The sequence below is a fragment of the Nylanderia fulva genome, unplaced genomic scaffold (assembly GCF_048542155.1).
Source record: "Nylanderia fulva isolate GAGA-0341 unplaced genomic scaffold, ASM4854215v1 Scaffold31, whole genome shotgun sequence".
NCBI classification, from domain to species: domain Eukaryota; kingdom Metazoa; phylum Arthropoda; class Insecta; order Hymenoptera; family Formicidae; genus Nylanderia; species Nylanderia fulva.
In genome coordinates this window covers 1,663,335-1,686,636 of record NW_028190379.1, presented here as the reverse complement: position 1 = coordinate 1,686,636, position 23,302 = coordinate 1,663,335, and the positions used below count along the sequence as shown (strand labels likewise).

The 23,302-nt window shown below is 34.2% G+C and overlaps 1 protein-coding gene across 2 annotated transcripts in view; it reads right to left on the bottom strand.

The window, feature by feature from the left end:
• The window catches only part of LOC114933902 (uncharacterized), a 113,506-nt gene extending 98,064 nt beyond the window's left edge, over positions 1–15,442 (bottom strand). The window contains exon 1 of one of the 2 annotated variants that reach the window (XM_029306485.2): positions 15,237–15,442. The gene's annotated coding sequence lies outside the window, so the exon portion shown is untranslated. Of the gene's footprint in view, positions 1–14,809; positions 14,980–15,236 lie in introns of those variants that run through there. The other variant, XM_029306483.2, reaches the window with a different exon arrangement.
• Between the last annotated feature and the right edge of the window lie 7,860 nt (positions 15,443–23,302).

Here is a 23,302-nt window from a genome sequence, read left to right as displayed (position 1 = left end):
ATTTATCATAATTGGCTTTAATCAATTTATAATCTCACAAAAAATATTTTTAGTTACTATTATATCATTTCTAATGCATTTTCTACGTAAAAAAATCTTGTTAGTTTTCTTTCTATATACAGTTAAAAATCAATTTTTTAATATAATTTTTTTATTCGAATAAATATATTTGTTCCAATTTTACACAGATTTAGAAAATTTGAAAAGAAAAATTAGTGTTTTTTTTAAACTTGTAAACTCTCAAAATTGTTATTCTTTTTATAAAATTGACATTTAATTTTTTCCATAGACATTGTTGAAAAATAAGAGAGGTAGACGGATACTGCGACCTGATCCTTGAGTTGTTGACACGTTTATTGTCAATAAGGGACAAACACGTACGTACGCGAAAATGGGGGGAACCAAAATTGTCAAACACTGCAGAGCCAAGCACTCTTTCTCGCTGGGGTAGATAAAATTTTTTGCCATGTCCCACCATTATCGTTTCGCCTTCCATTTTCCTTCAGGAGTAAAGTTAGCCCTTTGCTATTAAACTCGAGCAAATTTTTTCTATAAACCCACGCATTTTATGTATTGTGCATTAAGAAAAAAAGAATTATTGAATTCGAATAAATATTTATTTCAATACTGTCTAATAAATCATTATTTATTTGAAACTAATAATATTGATTTGATTTGATATAAAAAAATTTCTTTTTCAAAACAGAATAAATATTTGTTTTAAATAAATAATTTATTAAGCAGTATTGAAATAAATATTTATTAATTCAATTTTTTTCAATGTGTACAGTGATTGTACTTTTAATACACATTTTTGTCTTTCTTTATCAATACGAATAATCTGTATCTATATTTTACGTGCAACGTAATTCTATGCGATATAGAAAATTTGCTTCCAAAAAATTTGAAGTTTAATTAAGAAATTTATTTTAATACATTATAACGTGTATTTACAATATTTAAAAAACAGATTTAAAAGCTTAACAACTTACTTTCTAAAAAAAGTATATTACGTGTATGAACAATAGTAGTAGGTACAATTTTATTAACAGTTAGCCGAGTTACAAACTGCTTCCAACTTTTTCTGCAAAATAAGATTAGAAGTTTGAATGGTCTTTCTCTAAAATAAGATTTCTGCTCATTCGCCCCATTTTCTAACCGCTATCTCAATTAATCCATTCAAAAACTTTAATTATCGAGAATGTGAGTATTCCGTCATACGTCACAAGTATCTACGTAGATTTTGAGGAGGAACGCGCGGTGAGATATATGTCGTAATAATTTATTTAAAACTGTGCGAGACTCTAACCTGTGTAATTTTAAAGTTTCACAATGGCAATATATTATTTCCGTAAGATGACAAGTTTTTCAAACTGTAGTTAACTTGTAATCGGTGTATATCTATTTTTTTTTTGTCTTCACGGTTGATCCGGAGTCTCAGCAAGTTTGTTGCACCTTATCGTAATACGGCTTTGCATTTTCATATACAAGCTTTTGTATTTGAACAATGTAAAGCTATGTGATACCTTTATTAAGCACTATTAAAGGCAATCAGCTTTTCTTTCCCGTAAGAACATAAATAATATCTTCCATTTTTCGTAACACGAAACTTATCGACAACTTTCTTTGAAAAATTGCGATAAATATTTATCGATAAAAATCTATTAAGTCGTTGACATTTTTATATTGATATAAATGAGAGAGAATAATCTTATTCAAGAATCGAACAATCACATTTGATGGAAGAAGTAAAATTTTAGAATAAATATATGTATAATAATTCTTTCTCGAAGATATAATATTTTTAATTCAGATGCACAATAAAAATGCGCTTCTTTCATCATTTTTAGTTACTCTACAAACAATCGTTTAGTTACATGCATTATGACTTTTATTCGTAGCACATAAGTAATTATTTTATGATCAAGTTTATATTTCCGCAGCATTGTATAAACTATGCGCGCAACGTTGCTTCCTGCATAATTTATTTAAAGTCTGTTACACATATGCGGAAGCTACGGCGAATGAACGATGAATTAGATAGTAGATATTGCTTATATTTGACAAATTTATGTAGCGCGGTCATTATGCATCTAATTGTAAATATAATAAGATTTTAACCGAAATATAATAATATACAATCTTATATGCAAGGATGTATATTAAATGATGCAAAAGCTAAAAATATTCGTGGAACATTTATCGGGAGTATCAAAATATCTGAAAAATGCCAGATTGTCAGTCTATTGTTGCAAGGCTATATGTCATATCTCAGAATCCCTACATGTTCGTGTACGAAAGTAGAAATGACAGACACATAAATAAAAAATATATAAAGAGATTGGAAGACTACTTTAATAGAAACAACCCATGTGCGAATCTCAAAAACGCTCAGTACTGGCTCAATACTGGTGCCAGAGTCGCCAGTACTGGCTGACGTTCTGGGCCAGTATAAGTTGAGATCGGGGTCAATACTGGGACAATGTCGGAATGATAACACGGGTCCCAGTCTCGGCGTCAACTTTGGCCCAACACAGAGTATTAGTACAGAGGCAACAATGATTGCCAATGTTGGGCCAACTCTTGATGCCAACTTTGGCCCGACACAAAGTATTAGTACTGGGACAACATTCATCATCAGTATTGGGCCATATTTATTAGTCTGTATTGGGTCAAATCTAACATTAGAATAACCGATGTTTAAAATCATTATAAATTAATGTTTCAAAATAAAAATATTTGTTGTCATACACCAACATATGGCCCAATGTATCCCCAGTGCTGATCCAATATATACGATACAATGCACGCCCAGTACTAATACGATATTTGGCTCGGTATAGAAAATATTTTGTGTCAGTACGATACACAAACATTGGCCCAATTTTCTTCCAGTATACTTGAACCGGTACTCGTGCTGCAGACAAAGTTGTTTGCTTCCCAGTAATCCGACACGAGTCGACTCAATACATGCCCAGTACTGAGACAATTCTCGGCCATCGATTAATACCATTTTCGGCCTTATACACGATCAGTACTGAGACGAGACTCGGCTCGGAACACAATATGATTGCACGAGAGTATTGGTACAGTACCAATTACCGAGACTGGTACAGTATTGATCTGGTAGTTTATCCGTACTGGGGCAGTACCAATATCAAGTCTTGGCAGCCAATATTGTGCCACTTCTGGACCATATTGACAACTCTGGCAGAAGCCCGACATTTGCACATGGGAATATTTATTGTTATAAATTAGCAAGTATATTTTATTTTTCAATAATGTAGAGAGATAAAATATCGGCCAAGTTAGTATTTTTCTGCATAAGAAAAAGGATTTAAGTCGCGATATTAATTTACGGAATATATTTCATCGAAGTATCTCGTGTTATCAAAATCTTGGAAGGCTTTTAAAAGTTTTGATTACGATGAAGTGCCGGCATTTAATAGCGATTAATATTTGCGACGAAAGTTCTTCATCATGGTTCATTTAAATTTGCGCCGTTTCTACCAATTTTCCAACTGCATTATATCAATTCGAGGATTACATTATCCCCCGGCGCGACTGCATTAGCCCGAAAAGAAAAAGATCTCGGATTCCTCTCATGAATTATGATCGGGGCAAATGAGATTCACGCCCGATAAATGCAAAGTGCCAATATCCCGCGGAATTCGAGGAAAGTTACGTATATGGCGCGATAACAAAGTTACGTCTTGTTAAGATGCTACAGCGCCAGCGGCGCGATTGATGTGTTCTTAACGAAAATGGGGGGCAAAGAGCAAGTTTTAAGGAAAGTTTAAATAAGTTCAAAGTCGATGTGTGTGTAGAGATAAAGTTACGTTGGATTGAAGAAAATACAGTATAATGTTAACCGCGGTTTCCATCCGTTCTATTTCTAAACGAGAGAAAGAGAGAAAGGTCTGATTAAATTATTAAATAGCTCATATAGATATAGACGTAACGCCGGCATCCAACACAGAGAGCTACACAATTCTCTCAGTGTATTTATATGCCAGCCGCGTATTTTAAGCGTCTCAGGGAGATCGCCTTATAGAAAGATGCTAGGTGAAGTTTTTCAAACGTTATAAAATAACGCCTGTCAGCAATCAATATCCGATATTATTGCAGCAAAGGTTGCATTGCTATCGTTGTTATCAAGTGTGAAAAGGTTAAAGGAGCACATGTTGTAGGAAGGATTTCTAGCTGATTGTGAGAAAAAAAAAGTTCAATTTACTTAATTGTTTCTGTTAGCGAAACTGGAATCGTGAGAATATATAGGTCATACATATGTCAATTTGATTTCTTTCATTTTCAAATATACGGAATTCACACCTAGTAGCAATAAAATATGTAATTTTAAATTAAAAAGGGAAGAATGTATAAATTAAAAATATTTTTTTCGCGCATTTTTCGAGTCTCTTTAACACACAGGATACTTTTAAAATTAAATCGTTGGAACATATTAATGCGACAGTCTCACAAAAAATGTCACTTTGAGATTATTCTTTAAGATTCAAAGTTTTTCGTATATAAATGAGAATAATTTATTCTCTTTCTCATTTGAATGAAAGACAAGTTTTTCAAAGGTCACTAATTTATATAAAAGAAAATATCATTCAAATCAATCATTTCGCGACAATTAGTCCTCATATATATTTAAAAAATATTCCAACATACCTATATATAAAAGCAATTACACGATTCATAATATGCAAATACAAATCTATATAAATTGGAAAATCAATTTATATTGCAAAGCATTATTCCCAATTATCGTGTTAAAATCTCTTGACGCTGTTAGGGCAATTACATAAAAATGATTACACAGGAGAAATCTTGTGCATGACGTCAACTTAGGTAGGTGCGTTTGAATTCGAACAAGGAAAGTATTTCAGATTAATTAAAGCTATATCACCGTGCAATATCGCTTCTTTATAGCTATCCGTCTATCTCTTGTTTTGGATCAAACAAAAACCGTCTAATCTATTTCTTCTATCAGCGTAGCATATTCCACGTTAATGAATGCCATCTATTTGGAACAGACACAGGGTGGCGGAAATTTAACACGGCACCATTAGCCAGCTCTTTAGCTTTTCCCAACTCAAATCCACAATTCCATTCACGCAAATGATTAGTTAACGAAATATACCTTTTTCTGCAATATCAGTAAATAATTCATACGCGCGGAAACGTTACCGTTTCCCAGAACTTTATCATTGTTCTATCTATCAACGTGCCGTGAAAGCAAGATACGCGAGGGAAAAGCAATATCGTCTCGTCATCCCTCGTTTAAATTATGCGGACTTGTCCTCGAGTTAGCACGCATTACGTTAGCGGTAAACGCAATTTTCTATGGTTGACAGTATAGTAATTTACACAGCATGCATAGCAACGTAACATGCACTTTGTCGATGTCTTGGAAATACAAGAAGATATCTCGCGTAAATTTATTAAATTGCGCGCACAACTACAAACATATGCGATTAATTATGTAACGGACTGATATTTTATTTAGCAATTAATTATAATATATTTAATTCATTATAATATATATTTAATTACTACTCTGACAACATAATCTTGATATTATTTAATAACGACTCGAGGATTAAATGACGACCATATATTTCTATATGTCTTCTGCTTCTTCTTCTCTCTTCTTTTTTATCTATAAACTGTGTAATAGATATAAAATTGTGTAAATTCACATCTAATTATTATTCATCTGTGTAACTGTAACTAGTCTAATCTTAATCTACACACGTACATAGCTAGCTGCTTACATTAATCCAGCTTTGACATGTTTGCTAGGACTCATGTAAATTCCCTGTAGCATAGTTGCTTATACGTGCATGTATTATCTCACCCCTCAACGGGCATTGCCCTAAGGTATAATAAAATTCTCTCTCTATCTCTATCTCTCTCTCTCTCTCTCTGTCTCTCCTTCTCATATCTTCCTGTGCCATATTATGTGCAGTCACGCACATTAAGAACGTCATGCTAGAGTTATAAGTTTTTGAATACCTTTTGTTTAATGGCTCTGTAAAGCGCAAATTTTGAGACCGCGGTAAGAAATAGTTGCGCCGTAAACTTTTAACATTTCACGCCGGTACTATTTTCAACTTTACTAAAATATCGAGCCACGAGATTTATTCGTAAGGCCGACGATAAAAATCGAGCGAAGTGAGATTACACTACATCACTGCGACAAGCAATATCGAAAGTACGGAGTTAAGAAACAAGATAAAAATCATTCGAATTATTGCTCGCATAATAACGAAAATTGTGTGTGACGAATTTTTATCAAATATTTACATCAGGCTCTTTGGAATTGTGAAGATACAGAAAAAATATAATTTATATTAGAAAATTATGTATTAGTATTTCTAATTCTAAAGTTACCAGAATTATACACAAGCATTAAAAAAAGAGACCGTGTCTCCCAGTTTTTTTACGTTTTTAAAAATTTTATTAGAACTCCTAGAAGCTAATACACAGGCAACTATAATTATGTGCGGCCAGCTATGTCCCTGCTTTTACTACTGAAATTTTTAGTAGCACTCGTAACGTGGAAGGGAAAAATTTCCACGATATAGAAAAATATCCGCAATTCGATTAAATGTTTTTTTCCGTAATAAACGAGCATTCTCGTGATAAATGGATTGATTGTTAAAAGCTTTACAGTCCGATCATTCATCTGGTTTGATTTCAATACCTTATATTTTTACCTAGTTACGTGATAAAGTCAATCGTTCATTCCTTGCATTTCTTGATGTTGATATTAATGCGGCGAGAGATTGAAAAACGTGTGGATGCGTTAATTTAATGGATTGCGCCGGTTCTCGCAATTTTCTTCACGAGCGCGATGACGAAGTCTATATATATGTATATATAGTAGAAAGCATCTGTATAACAGATATGTCAAAGGCATAGCACCAAAAAAGACAGTTTGAACATCTTCTATAAAGATAATAGCAAAAGTTTACTCTTCCTTTGTTTTCGAACTCAAGTTCTTTCTCCAAAGTTTGACATATCTTAAGAACATTCTTTGAAAATGAGCGATTACATATACCTTCGTGCAAAGTGAACTGTGCGTGTTACTTTTTCTCTCACCGAGGACTTTTAGATTATATACAAACTTTAAAAATTCGAAAAAAAAGTTTCGCGTGTTTGGCTAAATTTTTTTCTCATTAACATACGAGGATTAAATATATATCTTTGAAAATATTTAATAATATTCAAATATATTTTGTAGCAAAGTGTGTATGTTATCAATTGCGTTGAAAAAAAAAAATTATCAACTTGACTAAACCTTTCAACTAAATATTATTTTGTAAATTGCACATATAAAAATATTTAAATTAAATCTAACAAAAGATATTGTATATGTTCAATTAATAAAATAGTAATTTAGTTGGTTCAGTCAAATGAGCAATTTCTTTTTAGAGTGATATGAAAAAATATGCATGTTTTCTTCATTTTCGAATTATTCCTCGATTTAAAAGATATCTCTTGTAAATATGGGCTGCGAGTCTTAAACAACACGTATTGAAAAGAGGGATCGATATAAATTGTTTATAAAATGTTTATAAATTTATTCACGGAAAGCCGAAGAGAGCGATTTCGCTGGCGACACATGTATAGTATAACGGAGTGAACGTAGGGCGAAAAAGGGAGAGGATAAAAAAACGAGATCAGCGTATCGGGTGGCAAAGTCGCCTTGACTCGAGCCCTCGTCGCCGATTAACGAGCGTCGTCGTTGCCTTTGCGGATGCAAAGATAATATGCGCTGATCAAAGCTCTCCCTATCTCTCTCCGCTGTGCGCGCAGTTGACAGACGTGAGATCGATCCTCGTGTTTTTAATCAAGCGGCATGAAAAAAACATACACGAGCGACGACGACGACGTTCCACTTTTCGCGTGCCGCATCGCGTGAATCGCTTATTCCCTCCTGGAATCACGTTAAACGCGTTCAAGTTTTAGGCTTCGTACTTTCCCGGAAAGTTAGTTCAATAATTTCGGAAAATTCCCAACGAGTCGATATATATACGAAGCATGATCTTATAATTTTCAGCATTTTCGCGCGGCGAATTCGCGTGCGAGCACCTAATAATTCTCCCTTATGGTATAACTGAATGAATTCGTGTATTATCTATAATAGGATGAATTCTAATTGACCTCCGAGAAAATTCCCTCGCCCTTAATTAGCCTTAATAACTTCAAGTTAACGTTCGCTTCCAAACAGTTTGCTTAATATCACGCGAGACAAGTGTTTGGAACTTAATTATTATACAACTGCAATTCAATTTTCGATTTTAATAGTCAGTTAAATTTTCCAATGTACAATTCTTTTATAAGAAAGTTCGCAATATAATTGTACAATTAAAGACCATTCAAATATATTTGGTTTTTTTCCCTTTTGTTTTATTATATGAAAAAAATCCTCGATTTTTTCCCGATTGAACAAGACCGAGCTTTATGCGAAGCGCTTTTTAACGCCGAAACAGGTGTTAAGAAAACGTCATGCTAAAGCATAAAGTGGAGGAAATACGTTATGCTCGCCCCAAGACTGTGTCCGTGTAAAACAGTGCAAGTTGTGTGTTCACAAACAACGCGAACCACCCTTTTGTGCAACGGTCGGGAAACTAAAGTGGTGTGCAATGTATTTCCACTGCAGCGAAAATGCATGGGAGCTTAGTTGCATTGTTGCAGCCTTGGCTCGCGCAGCCTTCGCGAATTTTCACGCAAAATAAAAAAAAAGAAAAGAAAAATAAAACACGCAACAGCGTATGCGGCGGACATTTGATGCGATTCTCAATAAAGATGATATATGTTGAATGATACCATATCCAGCAGGAATCATACATTCATGTCGAACGCAATGCAAATCCAATTTTACGTACACCGTAAAGTATAATAAATACAAATGATACGTCGAATTTTCCGGAAATATTTATGTATCTATTATATATGCAGAAAGTCGCGCAGAGACGTCATATCTTCATATATTAGGCAAAAAAAATTTGAAATTACTTTTTTTCTTAACATGAAAAAATATATGATAAAAAAGGAATCATTTTTTCGAGAAATTTTGAAACTTTACGTTTCCAAAATTTAATGTAAAAATGTAAATGTACGATTTCAACTGGAAATGTAGATTTTTTCGCATGTATATGCAAATTAGAGGAAAGCTCGAGATATAAAGACATATATATCTCACGAATATAAATGTAAACATGCAAAAGGAACGTTATGCACACGTGTTTAAGTGGGGAAATGAAATAAAAAGGTGCAATAAATTAAAATGGATGTTTGTATATCTGACACGAATGCGTGCTCTTTGTGCCTCTTTGAAAATATGTAATGAATGTGTAACGCTAGGAATCTCGCACTTTTTCCGCTCTTGTAAGAACAATAAAACCTAGTTTCTTCAAGTGGTCCGAGAGAGACATTATACACGCTTATCTTAACCCTCGTTTATCTTAATAGCGCGAGCAATATAAATATCATTTGCATATCAGAAAGAACGTAGCCGCGCGAACAAGAAGGAGTATACGTATAAAAGTATGAGTAATGTTTGCGATGCGCCACTTCGTTTTGCGTTTCCCGGGGTTGCAATTTACGAGCGATCGGGGATAAATGCGCGGGAATATCGGCGAGCGTCGTATTTTCAACGTGAATTTTTCTACGCAGGCAGAGGGTCTAGCGGTCAGGGAAATCTGGAAAACCGGGCGTTGTCAGGGAATTTTATAAATCTGGAATTGTCAGAGAAAAGTCAGGAATTTTACTATTTAGGTATCTGGATTTTTTCACAGTTTTTACGAGTTTTCATTGAAGAACAGAATTGTGTACAAATTTAAATAATGCGCACTTTGAAAATATTTATCATTAATTTACATATGTGAATACTGCTACTTTATCATTACTTTTTTCAATAAAATAAACTGGCATACAAATATTTTATTTAAATATTCATTAAAAATTGTAGACTTTCCTCTTTTCTCAATACAATTGCACGCATTAAAAAATGACAGCTAATTAATTTTAGCAATTTCCTATGGAACATCCTGTAAAATAAGCCCAACTTATTTCTGAATATTTTTAAAACATATCATATATAGAGTGTCTAGCAGTCAGGGAAATTTAAAAAACCGGACATTGTCAGGGAATTTTATGAAATGAAATTGTCAGTGAAAAGTCAGGAAATTTTACTATTTAGGTATCTGAGTTTTTTCACATTATTCTACATTTGTCTCAACAATTTGAAGTTTTTTATTAAATAAATTTAACTTTTCCTTGACTCCCAGCACGCTAATTTTCTGTGTTAAAAATCGATTCATCTACAGCATGTTCGTTAATTTATATTTTCATCGTCCTGTTATTTTATTTCAATATATTATAACATTGCTCAAGAATTATAATATTATTCAAAAACTTGATTTAAATTTTTTTTTTATTAAAATTAATATATTAATTTTATTAAAAATGTTTGATTTAAAAGTTTTGTTGTGATATTAGATACCATTAAATATATTAAATATATGTACTACAATTTGTTAAAATATATTAAAAATAAAATTTGATATAATATAAATAAAAAAGGTGATCATTTAAATAGTTTATAATGACACGTTTGTTTCGATTATCGTACATAATGCAGATTGTAATTGATTTAAATTTTTGTTTTAACTTCCGAAACTTTTCATTGTTGACAAAAATATCTCAAGATTTCATGATTTAACATTTAATTAATTTTACTATATACATATTAATATTTTTATCGTGATAAATATTGATCAGAGAAACTTTTATAAGATTCTTCCAATACCATATTGTCGCACGATTTACCATGATTTTCAGAGTCAATTCTAAGAGAAAATTCTCTCTGTGTAGATATATGCAAATTATATATTTGAAAAAACTAATACTTAAAAAGTGAGAGGAAAAAATGAATTTCTGGTCTTGGAAAATTTTAAAAAGTCAGGGAATTTTTTTCATCGAGTCTGCCGAGCGATGCGCCGGCATTTCGAGACAAGTTTGACGCGGAATCTTGACGTGGAAAGAGAAGCGATATCCGACTGTGCATACATACGTGCATTATACGATAACGTGTCGACCGATAACACACGCGGCATTATCCCGCGTCGCGCAATATGTACGTAACGTATGAAGAGGGAAGGTGCGCGTATCTTTACGGTGAGCGAGAGAAATCTAGGATCTCGCGATTACACAAGCCGTAGAGGTAGCTGCAGCGACGTAACGAGAGGGATAAATCGACTTGCTCGTCGTCGTAACCCCGTCTATTTTGCTGACATTTCGCTGCCGCGAAGGCAATATACACGATTCTATAGCACGTGTCCCTGAATACGCCCCGACACTAGCTCTGTTAGAAGCATGAATATTTTATGGAATTATTTGAATAAAAATCATAAAATGAGAGATATTACAAGAAGAGAATTGGAAACATTTGAATGAAAATGACATGATAAAATGAAATGTGGAAATAATAAAAAAAGGGAGATTGGAAAATGGTACACGAGAGCCAACAGAATACAATTTTTAATTTACATTGTCTTTCCAATCTCTTTTAACACTTTATTTTTACAGTGTCAACCATTTATCATGCAATAGCAACTCCGTACTTTAATTAGCTCATTTCGAATATTTTTACATTTCTTTTACATCTTGGATGTTTTTTGTATTATTATACGGTCTTCTTTATTATTCAAAAAGAAAAGTAAAATATTTTCGCGAAAATGTATTTTAAAAAATTGAAGAAATTTCTTTTTTATTTATTTTCCCCTTATAATTAGATCTCTTATACATACACGCAAATATTTGTTTATTTGATATATTTGGATTAATTTAGGTCATTTCTTTTTCAAAACTACAGCGTAATATTTATTCGGAGCATTTTTTTTATTCAATATTACATATAGAAATTAATTAAAAAATTGAATCCTTTGAAAATAAAAAGTGTACAATTTGTGTAATATATATATATATATATATATATATATATATATATATATGTATTCTTTCTCTATACGCAAATGATTATTTATATTTGATGAAAAAAAAAGATTGATGATTTGATATAATCGAAATAATCGGTTTACGTAGGATAGTCACTCTTCGATTTATCGATTTCCTGCAAAGCGTTTGTTTAATTAACAATGCTGCCGGCGTTCAAAAGCAACATCGAGAAGCCTCCGTTAACATGCGAGGTAATTTTAATGCCTGCGATTCGTGCAAATGGCCCATCGAATTAATTGACGAAAGGATTCTAGTGCGAGCGCGCGATACAATATAACAGACACGTAGTACTAAGGAAATGCGAGAGACGCACGTAGGAAATGATTACTCCGATCAAAATGGGGTGGGTTATTACCACCCCAATGAATAACAGACCCGTGTTGTACCATTCCCCTGGGATTACGTAAACGACCGTGAGCCAACATGCGTACTCGAATTGGACACACCCTGCTCTCTTACTCCGTGGCATATCGCCCGAAATTTCGGGGTCCGCGTGCATCACGTACGTATATCTATGTATATGTATGCGCGAGCAAATAAGGTACCCGCAGGGAGCGCTGCCAAATTTACGGTTCCGTAATTTCAAATATCTATATGCACATCCGCGAACGTGCACCATCGTTGGTATATTCGCACCGATACCAGAACGGACCGATTATCCCGTCGCCATCGCTTCGCGTAAAGAATTAATCCACCGACCTGTGTATATGCAAAAGTTCTCCCGGGAATGCATTTTCAAGCGAGTCCCGTTGGCGCAAAGTTTCTTCTAATTTACGACACAAATCTAATCCGCGAGTGGCGCTTGATAAGTTATCGAGGTGGAATTAAAGTTTCGTCCCTTTCTTGTTTTCCGTCGAATTTCAGGTATTTACACCGCTAGGAAGATAAAGGGAGAAACAAAACTTTGATTCCAACTCTTGCCAAGTTCATGTCTCTAGGATTAGATGTGCAAGTTAGCAGCTTTGAAATTGCACACTCGCACACGTACACACGCAAACACACAGTGTCCCAAAACTTCAGTGTCTGACTTGGTGCGCACGTATGCCATTCGGATTGCTGGATGAAGCCCTTTATCCGATACACAGCGAAGCAAATCCGAGGAAAGGCAAAATCGCTTGCCATTGTGACGAAATGAAGCTCCGCTGATGATGAACGAACTGCGACGTCTCGCCGTTATTATCGACACGTTGTCTACCGGTGCGACGAGAATTCCGAACAATGGGGAGGAAACGGCTTGGTCCCACGACCCGAACAAAACCGGTGCCACTTGTTACGCTCAATGCGATAGGAATTGTTTTCCCGACGCCGTCGTTCTATAGGTTCGCGCTCGACCCGCGATCGATATTGCACGCTTATTCTCGGGCAATCGTCCAAAGGGTCGAAAGATCTAAAAGGAAGTTACTGTCGTGATAATTGATGAACGAAGGTTCGATCCTGGCATTCATTATCCGAGCACCCTCCAAGTGTGCACTCAGGCTATTGAATAGCGATGAAAAATATATCTGTTACGAGCTAATTTTAAGTTTCTTTTCGAGAAAGACACCGCTAATGCCAAAGGCACGAATTTGCCTCAATAAGTAAATTGATATATTGTATAAGTTTAGGAAAGAAATTGTTTAAAGCGGCATTTTTTTCAAATAATTAGAAAATGTTGAACATTCGATTATATAGAGCAATTATTCGATTATATGAGTTTATTGTGATTATTGTGCGTTCTCTGACACTGCGGTATGCAAAATATGTGAGTGTATAAAAGGGCAAGGTAGGGTCCGATCGATGCGCATGGCGCAACAGAGATTTGAAAAATTCATGGGAACAGACATCTAGCCCAAGAGGAAAAAAGAAACTTGTTACGATCTTTGAGGAGATCACTGTAGCGTGCTCTAAAAATAGATTATTTATAAGAAATTGACTTTTGAGGAACAGTCGATTTTGGTTAACAAATTGTGAATTTTTTTCTATTTATGTACCTTTAAAAAACATTACTATATACATTACATGGCAACTTGTAACAGTAATTTATATTTTACGTGTAGAAAAAAAATTTTATTTGATATAAAATTCATTTCCATTAATATTTTCTTCCGCGAAATTTATGAAATTTCCCGCTAGCCATATTTCATCCATTACAAAATATAACTACGTAAAGAAGAATGTTTTCATTTTACAAGAGGAACTATTATATAGCAATTTTAAATAACAAGAATAGGCAGATAAATTTCAAGCGCGGTTTTAAGGTAACTAACTCATATTTCGCCTGTTGCAACAAAACTTATTGCAAGCTGCAATCAAACTTTCTTCGTCTGGTTTCGAGTGATCGTTGTTAAATCTACGTAACTGTAACGCCCGGACACCATTTTGCGTCATGGTTCGTGATTTGAATAATTGTAACTGCGCATATAAATTTCGTCGTAATAGCTAAAAACAAGCTATTCTTGAGGTCGCAACACAGACTTTTTTCCACATGTGTCATATTTTAAATATTGCGACTTATTTCAAAATTTAAAGAACGAAAAATTAGTCACGGACTTTCCCGATATGGATCGTACGAGCGAAGAAACTTGATTTAATTTCAGAGGAGATTATATTCAGATGAAAATAGAGGAGTGACATTTAACATTTAAACCAGTTCTCTCGTCGTGTTAATTAATTTTATGCGACAGAATGTATTTCAATCTTCCACGATAGAGAACTCAAACATTACATCAACAATTGTTTGACCAAACCGAAACTATTACTTGGTTCAAGCTAGTTTAACAGGTGTCCAACTTACGCGCGTCGTCACTCCCGTGAACAAGCGGGCACCTTCGAATGGCCAAGCGCGCAAAAGGCGAAAATCTTCCACGGACAAGATTCTTCGAACAAGTTGCAAGAGCAAGAGTATCGTAGGGAAACTTCCGGCGAATTCGAGAAACGTCACCGAATCCACCACCCGCGTATATATATATATATATATATATATATATATATATATATATATATTTCTTTTTTCTTTTTTCACTTCACTTTTCCCGAGGAATGTGAAGGTGCTCACTTGTCCACTGGTCTCTCTTGCATCCCAAACTTCCTCGACAAACTTCTTCCGCGTTTTTCACGAAAAAAAAAAAAACGAAAAAAGAACGGAACTCGTTTCGATTTCACTTGGTCGCGCGTAAGAAAACGTCGCTCGCTGACAATCGTGACGCGTGTCTCGGACTGACCTGGTTTCCGGAGAGAGAGGATCCCCCTTCCTAGCTGACGAACGCGCGGGAACCGAGGCTCATGTCAAAGTCAGTTGCGAGCGACGAGCAGCGAACCCGGTGGAGAACCGACTCTCTACGAATGGGACCTCGCGATCCTCTGGACTTCTGCCGCGCTCTGTGGCGTCGCGCGTACCCCGAGCGACGTTCGCACACAACCGTGGGAGAATGTAAGAGGGAAGAGGGTGGAAAGCGACGCCGACGCCGACGTCACGGCGCACCTGCGCGCCTTGGTGGAAACGCGCGCTTAGCGAAAACCCGGGCCCACCTTCAACCGACCGGGACACCCAGAGCTTCTGTCCCAGCAGCCCCTGGCTCTCTCTCTGTTCCGGCAGCCTCGGTCTCTCTTTCTCTCTTCGGCAGAGGACTGCGCTGCAGGCTCTCGGTGTCTTTACGGATTCGTCCTCGGGCGAAGATCCGATGAAGTCGCCGACTGCCACCTGACGATTCTCTTGGCGCCGGGCCAGCATCGATTCGAGCTTGTTGCAAGTTTTGGAGGAGTGTTTCGAATTCGGGGGAAATATAGCGTGAAGATCGATCGGAGAGCAGCGAAGAGGATAAATTGCGAGGAGCGTGGAGAATTTCTCGTTGCGATTAATGGAAAAAAAAATTGGTTAATGCTTAATGTATTTCTATATTGTGGAAAATTTATTTATCATTAAGACTGATATAGTTGACTGTAATTTTTCTTCTGTCAACTCCGATGACAGAAAAAATATTTCTGGATTATAATGATATATAGAAGAGGAAGAAATGGTGATTATGAATATCTAGAAATTAAAAAAAAGGAAGAAATTGTTGAATGCTTAATATATTTTGATATTATGGAAAATTTATTCATCATTATGACCGATATAGTTGACTGTATTTTTTCTTCTGTCAACTCCGATGACAGAAAAAATATTTCTGGATTATAATGATATATAGAAGAGAAAAAAGTGGTGATTATGAATATCTAGAAATTGAAAAAAGGAAGAATATGTTGAATGCTTAATATATTTTGATATGGAAAATTTATTCATCATTAAGACCGATATAGTTGACTGTATTTTTTCTTCTGTCAACTCCGATGACAGAAAAAATATTTCTGGATTATAATGATATATAGAAGAGGAAAAAGTGGTGACTATGAATATCTAGAAATTAAAAAAAAAAAGAAATTGTTGAATGCTCAATATATTTTGATATTATAGAAAAATTTATCATTAAGACTGATATTTTTTTTCTTCTGTCAACTCCGATGACCTTCTCTTTCATCGAATCAAGAAGATAATTCCACAATTATTATAATTATCTAAATTCTGATGATTGAAATTATTATTTTCATGACTCGGTAAAAAAAAGAATTAAAAGAAGAAATATTTCCGGATTATAATGATATATAAAAAGAGGAAAAAGTATATAGTAATTATGAATATCTAGAAATAAAAAGAAGACAAATAAAAAAAAAACTACACATCGAACGCAGTCGCGAACTTGGCTTCACTCGGAATCTTTTCTATAGACTTTATTCAACCGAATAGAGAAAGAGAGAGAAAAGGCCGGGGTAAATTGAAAGAACTTTTTATTCGAAGCAAGTAGTACGAATGTAACGCTTTTCTAACTAATAACTTCAAGCGCAGCATTCAGATCTGCTAATATTGCTGTCCCGACTACTTTTCCAATTAACGTATCCGGTAGATGCACCGGTGTAAAATGGTTTAACAATGTATTGTTTACTCAGTTGATATTCAGCGACGTTTCAGCACCTGAGTTTGCTCTTTGCTTTAACATTGTGGTGAACGTAGAACGCGCTGAATATATATGATCCTCCAACATTAACTTCCTGGTCATAAAACGCACGAAATCGCAATTTCGCAGAAGATGAAGCTTTTATGTAATCACAAAGCCATTCACGAAACCAGTAAAAGATCTGATCTTTTCGTCGAAGGGATATTTTGCAAAATGACATGAAATGCTAATCAGACAAAATATATATCTACAGCTCTCTCTCTAATTTTATTTTAATGTTTAATGCGTTACTGTATTTCTACATAAGTATAAAATCATGCTCGCGTAATTGCACGCATTAGGAAAATGTGTCTTAACTTGTGTACTTTTATGCGACAAAAGCTTTCATAACTTTTGCCCAAAAATAGTACTTGCTTTCATAACTTTTACCCAAAAATAGTACTTGAATTCATTACCATAAAAGGTATGATTTTTTTTTTGATACGTAAAGATGAATAGCTCTTCTCTGTTACAGGCAAATTTTATTAATTTTTTGTTAATATTTATAAAAAAGAAAATTACGCGTCACATTATGAGCATATATTTGAATAAATTATGTAATACTTATCAAATTATGTTTTAGTATTAAACATGTTGAATAAATTAATAAAATTTAAATGTATTAATCAATGCACACAGCTTTACAATTAATGCTATTGCTGCTTTAAAATAGCCATTGTAATAGCTAGGATCAATTTAGATTTTCTAGTCCCAGCTAATTCTGATAAGTTGAAATCGATAAAATCGCTTTTATTCAGTTCGTTCTACTTCGATCTGTTAAAAATTTGCGTTAATCTATATATAGAGTACACTTTGTATATGCGAAAGAAAAATCGATGGCAATTTATGTCGTCCATATGAATTTAATTAAATCTTTACAACGCGATTGCACGGATAAGATTATTTTACTACGTTAATGAATATTCCATCAAGATATTTGTGTTTATCACTTGTGAGAAATAGTTTAAAATATACATATATACACATCTTATATGCAGTGCAAATTCACACGTACAATTATTCAATTATACGTTGAATATTGAACGAAGAATTAGCTATACAGAATGACGGTCATATATGCATACAAACATACACACATATTTATATATATATATATATATATATATATATATATATATGTATGTATTATATACATATGTATGTGTCGTGTGACAAATGGCAAATGACAGGCTGCATATTTCAATATTAGCGAGCTTTTAATCATTAATGCAGCTGTATAATTTCTGATTCGTTCTATAAATTTAAAACTACTGATATAAAAATTAAAACAGCATGGAATCTATTCTCGAACTGTCTCACAATTTTTATTTAAACCGAAAATTTTTATTATGCGCAAAAATTTAAATTGACAAAGACAAGCTCTGAAATAAATATCTTAAAACTACAAAATTCAGCCAATATAGACCAACTATGCCGTATCACAATAAGTGTGTCAAAAGGTTAACACCCTCCACCTACGGGATGGCCGCGGCTGACCCATTAAATCGTAAACGTATCGACACCATTAATGAGTTATGCGCGTACGCACGCACGCACGCACGCACGCACGCATGCACGCACGCATGCATACGTCAACGGGTCGCGAACGAGAAGAGGGCGAACAATACGCGCCACCGACAACTGGGTCAATACTGTCCCTGTCCTTCGTTTGACTCCGCTCACCCCACGCTTCTTTTTACCCTCTCGTTTTTTGCACACGAGGCGAAACACGGATCGCTAAGTGCGCGTCGATTTTGGAGGGTAACAGTGACACGAGTAAGGTACACAAATTAAGACTTTTCTTTTGCATCGCGAATATATTATTGAAAAGTTAAACCAGTAAAGTTGAAGAAAAACTTTTTCTAGCCTGTTGGCTTTAATTTTGAAGTTGAACAACGTTCTTTCTTGAAACATTCACTAAACATACAATTTTATAGTATCTTGGACTAGTATTTTTGTCATACAGATAAAAATTTGACACATTTAATTTGTAAAACTCCGTTTGATCAAGCCGAGATATAGAAGTGCATTGTAATTATATGCATTCCGCTTTTTGTATTAATTATAACGATAACAATGTTATAAATTAATTTTGAAGTTGAGTTTCTTGAAACACATTTACTAAACATCTATTTTGGACGTTATATTATTTTTGTTATACAGATACAAATTTTATAAATTTAATTCGTAAAACTCCTTTCGATCAAAACGAGATCTAGAAGTGCATTGTAATTATGCACTCCGCTTTTCGTATTAATTATAAAGATAACAATGTTATAAATTAATGTGCAATAAAAATGCATTTATAACAAAGAGAAAGTTAATGGATAAATGTTACATAAATGTCATTTACTTTTATCGCAAAATTGTCGATCGTTTGTGGGTTTGTAGCTAAAAGGTTTAATAATAGGGTATAAGAGCAAAAAATGTCAGAAGGAACTTAAACAAGTAAACTAGTATTCGCGTGTATATTACATATGATTTACTGTAATGGTTTAATCTGGAAAAGATTTTATCAGCAAAATATGAAATATCACGAAATTGTACATGATCTTCGTCTTTCAAAGGTATCACTTGAATGAACATTTTTAGATTAAAAATTTTATAATTCTTGCTTTGCAGAAATAAATGATAAAAAACGTTTCGAGAGGAATATGAAAAAATAGATATCAAAATATGTATAAATACACTCACATACATATTTTTATTTATTTATAGTTGTCATATGTTTGGGAAAAAATTAAATTTCCGTGATCCCCGCGCGCCTTCGATATACGCTACTGAGAGCTCTCTGTAATTGTGTACATCGACAGTTTGTTATTGCGTCCACAAGGGCGAAGCGCCGAATTAGGAGAGAGTTTCCGCGTCTTTAAAAAGGAGCGATGCGGCACGGAGGGCTGAGTCTGGTACGACGAGCCGTCCGGTAAACCCGAGAAGAACATTTGTGATCCGAAGAATAAAAATCACGTATTCTTACTTAGAATAAAGAGACTAGTTCCTGCTATCTATCCTTGCCTATCGACGCAGTCCACAAAAGAGAACTAGGCGATAGCTCCGATAAAACCCAAAGGAGAAAATATACAAAACATCATATTTTTAGAATTTTGTTCCCTCAAAAAAAATGGTTCTATTTTATATAAACTTTATACATATATTATTAGATATATTTATTATATTATACATTTTATACATGTATATATTTATATTTTATTATTTCATATATAATACAAGGCAAAATAATTTTTCGATCGGGAGATTTTCCACATATTTATATATATATATATATTAGAATAAGCAACATAAAATAATAAATAAAGTTAAAATCTCGACGGCAATCGGAGCCTGTGCGGATGACATGCACAAAATTAATAAATTAAAATGAGATCTCAAATTAAACTCATTTATTAATTAAGAGTTTAACTAGGCTCTGTAATATAAATATAAATTTAACATATATAAGATAGGCAATAAGAGCCAAATCGCGGATGACAGTGCGTTATTCTAAACGAAACTAAATTTTTTCGTTAGAATTAAATACCTGTGCACAAGGCACCAAATTTTACTTGGACACGGCCAAGATATAAAATTGGAATAATCTCTACAAGAGATTTTTAATTCCATGTACCCCCTATTCCCCCTAAAGAAATAAATGCGAGAGAAAAATATAGATCCGAAAGTCGCAGAATCGGGAATCGATTAAATTCATTTATTAAATTCTAAACGTTTCGACCCACTTCGGGTCTTCTTCAGTAGCTGCAAAATACAAAGAAACAAAAATAGAAGATAATCGGTACAATCAGAAAATTATAAAACTCGTATACATACAATCCGCAAATAAATTAAATATCATTTTCCTCCCTATTCAAACCGTCCGGCCGTCGGAGTGTCTCTCTAACGGTGACCATCGTCAGGAAGGAAGCAGAGCAGTGACTCCCTTACCAACACTAATCAACATGGTATAAATTAAACGTAGAACAATTCACAAGAATTAAAAATTAAAAAACCGGGAAGAACACTCACCCCGACAGCAAAAACAGAGAGAAGACGATGCTACACGTGACACATCACTCTAACGACTGTGCGGTAGTCTACCTCGACACAGTCGATACATATATACGCAAAAAACAAATATAAAAATAAAATATGAAAATAAAAATAAAAATAAAAACAACTAAACTAATCGGCACTCATGTCAAAAGTCTAACAAAAAAACCCGGCTATGTAAAATCACAAAGCTAGATTTTGGTAAATTTTTCTATTAACAGATCAAGATTCTCATTTAATTTATCAGTGTCGCTATGTAGATTTAAACTATTCCTCTGACGTTTTATGTGGATCATTTCGGATATCAAACGTTTACCTAAAAAAGGCTCCTCGTCTAAGACTTTTACATCCTCCCAATTAAATTCATGGTTCAATAATCTATGTTCCGATATGACTGATAATTGTGACGCGTTTCTTTTTATGTTGTTGCGATGTTCTTTCATCCTAGTTTTCAACAATCTACCCGTCTGCCCTACGTACGACGCATCACAATCCATACAATCAATTTTATAAACTACATTATTATGGAGTTCCCTTGGTAACTTATCCTTGTGTACTTTAATGAATTTACGGAGACTGTTAATTGCTGTATATGATGGAATGACATCCAAATCACGTGTAATGTCCTCGATTCTCTTCGATACATTATTAATATACGGAATATTAAAGTACGAAACTGTTTTCTGCGTTAGAATCTTGTCATTATATATATTTGCTCTATTGTTATGCAACTTATTATTATAGCGGAAGAACAACTTTTTTAACCGCGCTTGCAAAGTATGAAATATCAAATTGAGAGGATAATTATTAGACAAAAGAACTCCAATCATAGACTCAAAGTTACCTTTATGGAATTTCGGATGAGATAGCCAAAAAACTCTATCTATGAGGCTGATAATGGTGCCTTTTTTATGACAGAGAGGATGCTGCGATTCAAAATTTAAATATCTACCTGAATACGTCGGCTTATGAAACAAAACAAACTCAATGCTCCCATTATTTATAATAATGGTGACATCTAAAAAATTCAATCGGTTGTCAACCCCCTCCTCCATGGTGAACTGCAATCTAGGATGGAAAGAATTGAAAGTGTTTAAAACTATTTTAAGCATGGAGGGTGGGGCCGCCAACGCGATATCGTCAACATATCTAAAATAAAATGGAAATGACAATGGAATCGCAGCAATCGCTCTACTCTCCAAATCTTGCAACGTGATATCCGCAATGATCGGTGAGAGGGGGGAACCCATAGGTGTGCCAAAAGTCTGTTGATAACATACATTATTAAACATAAAATAAGTCGAGTTCATAATAAAACGAATTGCCAATAAAAATTCATCTCGTGGAATAATACAATCTTTTTCAATATACCTCCATCTGTTAATTAAACTATCAATAGCCATATCCAATGGTACGTTGGTGAACAATGATGCAACATCTAGTGAAACTAGCTTCACATCACTATCCACACATAAACCATTTAATTTGTTCACTAATTGGAAACTATCAGAAATAGCCGAATCAGGTTTCGGAATTGCCTTATATATTATCTTATGTAAAAATTTTGCCAAGTAATAAAGCGGTGTATTCCTAGATGACACGATGACACGTAAAGGGCAATTCGGTTTATGCACCTTCGGCAGACCATACGCTCTCGGTAAAACCCCGTCCGTGCAGTTCAGGGATTTATATGTTGTTGAAGAAATGTAATTCTTCGTTTTCTATCTCATTAAAATTCCGTATAATTGATTAATTAGGTTCCTAGTCGGATCTTTTTTAACAACAGTATAAGTATCCCGGTCAGCCAGCAAATCACACATTTTGTCCATGTACATATCTCTGTTCATCGCAACCGTGATATTACCCTTATCCGCCTTCATAAATAAAATATCGGGATTGTCTTGGATGAATTTACCCGTCAATTTGTAAGCCTTACAAAAACTATTTTTTGTGTGAGCTTTTTCTGACATAGAAATATGGAATTTATTTATTATGGTTCTACGTTTAATTTATACCATGTTGATTAGTGTTGGTAAGGGAGTCACTGCTCTGCTTCCTTCCTGACGATGGTCACCGTTAGGGAGACACTCCGACGGCCGGACGGTTTGAATAGGGAGGAGAATGATATTTAATTTATTTGCGGATTGTATGTATACGAGTTTTATAATTTTCTGATTGAACCGATTATCTTCTATTTTTGTTTCTTTGTATTT